At 38.4% G+C, this 6,101-nt stretch overlaps 1 pseudogene; it reads left to right on the forward strand.

The window, feature by feature from the left end:
* Positions 1 to 6,101, forward strand: part of LOC149749784 (UDP-N-acetylglucosamine--peptide N-acetylglucosaminyltransferase 110 kDa subunit pseudogene) — a 193,779-nt pseudogene that overhangs the window by 23,556 nt on the left and 164,122 nt on the right.

The following is a 6,101-nucleotide window of genomic DNA, read 5'->3' on the forward strand; positions in this document are numbered from 1 at the left end:
GTCAACAGTTTCTTTGCTACAGAGCTTTTTACCAGTCTTGTGAATTATGAGTCTCTGATAAGGAGATGTAGTGGACAACAGATCCCAAATTTATTTGAAATCTTTTCCTTCATGGACTGTCTCATAGGATTTATGATCCACTGAACACACTTGAGACACACTAGTTAGTATTCTGCAGTGGTTAGTTAATTGTTTTCTATTAAACAACTATATACTGAATCCATGATATTATTATCTGGATTTTTTGGAGGATACAATGATGTACATGGCCACTGTGATGATAAGGGGGTCCAGTTTAGTTAAGAAGAGAAACAAACCACAGGAGTTATAACTTAACGTAACAAAAAAATACACACACATATACATATATTTATATGTAAATTACTATTTATATAGTATACAATGTCTTCTGAAGAAGATAGAGTTGTTTGTAACTTGGGATCTCACAGGAGGTTTCACAGAGAAGGTAGACCCTGAGCTGGGCAGAATTTCAGTAAGTTAATTTGGTTCTGACCGTACGATAAAATCAGGTATTTGCACTGGTCAATCTGACCTTGATGGAACAGCATTCCATTTGCAGGGAATAGTGTGATCAAACATGCAGTGGTAGAGATTGCCAGATTGTAATATTCCAGTGCCTGGAAAGTGTTGGAACATCTGCTTTCTCCACGGTCTAGAAAAGTGAATCTCAAGTGAAATGCACGTATAATGGAGGCCAGTGCTCTTTGCTTTGTACACTGCTTTGATTCTACAACATACAACAATGTAGTGATCTGTTTCACATTGTCATTATTCGAGAGGGTTCTTAGTAACAGGAGTGGAAAAGGAAGACCTCCCTTCCTGTGTTTCTGCCCTATGCTCTTAAGCCAGAAAAGGTACCAACATCACTGACGTGACCTTGTCTCAGGTATCTATCAGGATCTACTAGAATCATTCTAGTGAAAGGTAACTAGACGTCCAAAGGACTTAAAAGATACACTATAACCTCTGTATACTTTATATACCTGGTGAAACAAAAATGTCACCTGAGTGGTCCCCTTCCCTAGAAATACCAGTATGTTTTTCCAGTGCATGGCAGAACTTTGCAGGTAAAACTGGGATAAAGGTGAAGAACAGTCTTAAAATTCTAGTCCTTGAACAGCACCTAACACACAACAGGTTTTCAATAATCTTAGCAACAGTATTCACAAATAATGACCGTCAGCGTAACTGCTCTTTTGTGCCAAAATACGTTACCATATTCCTTTTTTTCCTTCAGCTTTACAACTTGGGTTCTACTATTGTTTCCATTTTACAGATTAGGAAAGTGAGTCTCAGAGATGCTAAGTCACTTGGGCAAGGTCACAGAGCTTGCAGGAGATAAACCTGCACCCTTACTGTTGGATCCTACCAACCAGACCATAATTTAAGTCCTTCAAAATATACCTCAGAACCTTTGAGTAAATTAATGAATAAATCCTCCTAGTCAGACTGACCAGATCATTATATTAGGTTCAGCTATAAGTGGAGGAAAGTCATAATCATAGTTGGACAGTTAATACAGTAATTTACTTGCTTTGAATTTTCTAAATGATGTTTAGCTGGTAGTTTCATGATGATAACCATCGAATAAAAACAGGCATATTTTGGTGTTTGGAATAAGATCTCGTATTGAGTAAAATACGTATTGATTCCTAGACCTATATGATGTGAGTAACAGATGACATTGAGATGTCGTCTAGAAGTACTCCTGTGCAGTTCATCATGTCAACCCAGCTAATAATTTTAGAATGTTCAGAGTGAATAATATATGCAGCCATAAAGCATATTTCTAATCAATGCAAATAATATTTTTCCTATGCTAAACCCAGAGTTAAGTTATAACACGCATCATAAGATTAATGGGCCATGTTTTCTTCATCACTTTGCTAAATTTCTTAGTCTGGAAACCATTCAGAAGGTTGCGAATTGGAGCTGAGCAGTAGTAGTGAGACTGTGCCTCTGATGATGAAACTATTTCCACCCCGACCCCTACTGCTCCCTTCTTGGGAAAGAAGGCAACATGTCTCCTAGAAAAAGTCACAGGTTTATAAGCTGGCTTGTATAATACGTTTGGAGGAATAGTGTGTCTTTTAAGCAGAGCCTATCTCGGCATATAAAATAATTTTTACCTACCATTTAATGAAATTAACACTCACTTTGAGGCTCGGTCTTTTGCCATTTGACTCCTGGATCACGTCTATGGATATATTTTTTTCTTGAGACGAAGTGTGAACCCAATATAGTATCCATCATTCAGTCTATCTAGCTGATGTACATCCTCTGAAGCACAAGCTCCCTGAGGCCAGGCACTTTATCTGCTCTATCAGTGTAGCCCTGATGCCTAGTGTCTAGCTTTTGGAGATTCTTAATAAACATTTGTACTGAATAAGGTATGTATATGGTGAGCAAAAGTTGGCTTCCCATTTTACAGTCAAGAGTATCCCACTCTTGTTCTGTGAACACTGGATAGCAGAATCTTACTGTTATTTTTCTGTTCCCTTTGCAAGATTCCTGAAAGGGCATTCCTGTCCTTAGAATGTCCATCTCCTCCCATCTTCCTGGAGAATAACTCTTCTTTCTGAAATACTTAGCCCCATTATTGACTCTTTAAGACTGAATGTATTACCTCCTTACAAACAGGAAAATGCAGTGCTTTTTTTTTTTTTTCGACAATTTATCACCAGAAAATTATTCTAGCACCTGAAATTCTGGACCTAAAATGCCTGGACTAGTGGTTCTCAAAGTCTGGTACCCAGACCAGCACATCAGCTGCACGTAGGAATTTTTAGAAGTGAAAGTCTTGGGTCCTGCTCCAGACCTGCAGACTCGGACACTCTGGGGGTGGGGCCCACTACCTGTTTCAGGAAGCTCTCTGGGTGATGCCGATGCATACTCAAGTGTGAGAGCCACTGCTTAGACCTAGAGCTTAAGGTTTAGGCTTTGGACAGATCTGAGTCCTAAACACTACTGAGACACTGGAGTGGCCATGAGCAAGTTACTTCTGGGAACCTCTTAGCATCTGTGTGCCTTGCTTAGCTAATAGTGATTTTAATTAATTAGAATAATGCACACGGTGTACTCAAGAGAGTAACCAAAGCATACGTTATGTTCCATAAATTCTAGCTGTTTACCATTATCATCAATCAGAGCTTACTGACACATCCTGAAGACATTCTTCTAATAAGTGTAATAATGTGGTTTGTAAAATTAACAGCTTAGAAGAGCATATTACGAAGTTCATCAGACAGGGTCTCAGCAGGAAATCAGGGGTACATCAATAGGGATAAATTGAGCCCAATGTAGAGAATCAAGAGATAGTGTAGTGCCCTGGGTTCAGTAAAAGTGTGGCTACTTTATAGGAGATGAAAGAGAAAGGAAGCCTTGCTGGAGAGAGAGTCCTCCCCAAAGATGCTGTGATGCCCCACAGAGAAGCACTATACGTTAGTTGGGGGATGCAGCCAACTCCCAGCAATTTGGCAAGAATTAATACCCTAACTTCACTCCCCTCCTTCATTCCCTACAATCTTCTATTGGTACTCTTCATTGGTGAGCCAAACAGAAGCCAGAGCAAGGACACTTACTAAGATAGGCCATGCAAGCCATCCATATAGAGTTGGGTGGAGAAAGGATGTGGAAGGGCAAATAGGACATATTTCCCGCAGGTGGTGAGCGAGCTGTAAAATCACTCGCCCTTCTAACATCATTGCCATTGCAGGAGCACGGAGGAGCAAGTGGTTAGTTCTGACTTGGCAGATCCAGGAGACTGTAGGACAGAACTGGTATATGAGTTGGGCTTTAAAGGTAGATTTGAATTTTAATGGAGAGTATGGAGTAAGAAATGGTGAAGAACCAAGGGAAAGGGAGATTCATTGCAAATGGAGAAAAGAAAAGTGGCATAAAGACAAGAAAAGTCAAGACTTACGGAAGAGATAGCAAATACTCTGCGTGTGACTGGAGCAGAGAATGGGTAGACAAAGGCTGGAAGTTAAGATGAAGTCATCCTTGAATAACATTAAAGTTTCCTCCTTTAACCTCAATTTCCACCTTCTACTCCCTTCACTAACATTGGAAAATTAAAAGTGAATTTGACTGGGTTGGTGGCAATGGCAGTATGAAGCAAAGAGAGGAGAATAAGAGTAAAAAATTTAGTAGTACCTTGGTGAAGCTGGGTAAATGATGGGTGGTGGTGTCACGTCAAAGCATGGGCAAGTGATTGTGACAAATATAGGCTTATTTCTTGACTATATGACTTCAGTTAAGGTACTTAAGCCCTCTAGGCTGCAGTCTCCCAACCTGTAAAATGGGGATAAAACCTCGCTTCCTCCAAGGTTTCTGTGAGGATCTAATGAGAAATGGAAGTAAGAGTTGAGTCCAGTAATCAGTTTTTAATACATATAAACTAATGTGAGGATAAGGGTAAGAATACTTGCTATCATTTATTGAATACTTATTATGTGTCCAATATTGTGCTAGTCTATTTACATATCTTTTCTCACTTAGCTTTCTTTTATCTGCCTTTCTATAGGCAAGAGATAACTGATGGCTCAGTTATGAGGAAATGCAGTTGTGAGGAAAATGTCAGAGGGAAAATGTACCAGAAAGTTAATTCCTAATGGATCTGTCAGCCTTAAACAGAGCATGTCTGTGCTAAAATGTATAAAATATCTGTGCTAAAACTACTCAATTGGGCAAGTTTTGATAAAGTATTAACTTAATGAATAGGCATAAACAGCTTGGAGCTTTTTGGAGGGTATGTGGTAATCTTAGTATTGGTGTGATGACTTTTGAAAGTTCTATGGCGTATAGAAGTCAAAAAGAAGACCCGGAAATTGGGAGAACTCTCTCTGAAAGTTATTGGGGAAGTCTGGCTAGTAAGACTCCAAAAGGGAGAATCAGTAAGAGGCCAGGTTATTCATAGGCCTTCTAAGAATGTGTCCATGAGAAATATTTACAATGATTGGATGCCGGAATAAAGGAGAACACTGGCTCCATAAATGGTAACTTATTTTACACAAACAGGCTAATGATAAAAATAATGCAAATCTGATGGATTTTTAAGAGTTTCATTGACCAAACTGAGACAAAAGTGCATAACAGCTAGATGCTCATAGTTTTAATCAGTTCCCTTTGGAGTCAAGCAAAGATAGCACCTGAAATGGTAAGGGACGTTTATGCAAGGTCACCAAGATTTTTGGTGGTGCATTTGGGATATAAACCCATTTCCATAAGAATTCTTTCAGAAGTCAAATGTTTGCTTGTCAAAAAGAGCATGAACTTACTTCCAGGAAAAGTTCTTAAGAAAAAATAATTTGAGTAATGAAGAACACTGATGTAACAGTTACTTTAATTTAAGAACCCAGAAATAGAGGTAAAGAGTAAAGCAATTATGGGTTAAGAGTCTGCATAAATTCCCCTGGAAGGGGGATATGGTCAGAGATGGCAATTTGAAAACAGTGAGTCACCAAAAGTAAAAGTTTAAATTACAAGCTGTTTTGGGGGTCTTCAAGAGAGGTTTTATAGATAGAACAACAACAGCAGCAAGGATAAGATATAACGCTGTCATGTAGACTGCAGCCTGAAAAGAAAGCATTGCAGAAAAGCCACATCATCCTGAATTTATATTTCCGTGCATTTGAACAGATTGGAGAGCAGTAAAGTTGTTTTAAGAGCGAGTGATTTAAGTCAGCCAGCTTGTGAATAATACGAGATATTTTTGCATTTACATTAACTTATGTCCATAAATAACGAACTTTAACAATGAACAAAATCCATAATCCTGATAATGCTAAGAAAACTGGAAAGATACCTTTACCTTGAAAAGACAGGATAAAGAAGACAGCATAGAAATTTAGGGAGATTGCAGTTTTGGAAAAATCATATTAACATTTATTAGCTGCTACAGCTTTGAAATGTGATGATTTAAAGAAAGAAGTAGACTGTTGATTTCTAAAAGGTAATGTGTTGGCTGAAAGAGAAGAGAATCTTGTTGAGACCTAAAGTGTTCTTTTAAGGATATATTTCAATGTCATTTCAAAAAATAAACGCATTTCCCATAACAAAACAGTGAGGTTAATGGAATC

This window comes from Delphinapterus leucas, chromosome 3 (assembly GCF_059928025.1).
Source record: "Delphinapterus leucas isolate spDelLeu-1000000601 "Yukka" chromosome 3, BTC_Dleu_Yukka2, whole genome shotgun sequence".
NCBI lineage: Eukaryota > Metazoa > Chordata > Mammalia > Artiodactyla > Monodontidae > Delphinapterus > Delphinapterus leucas.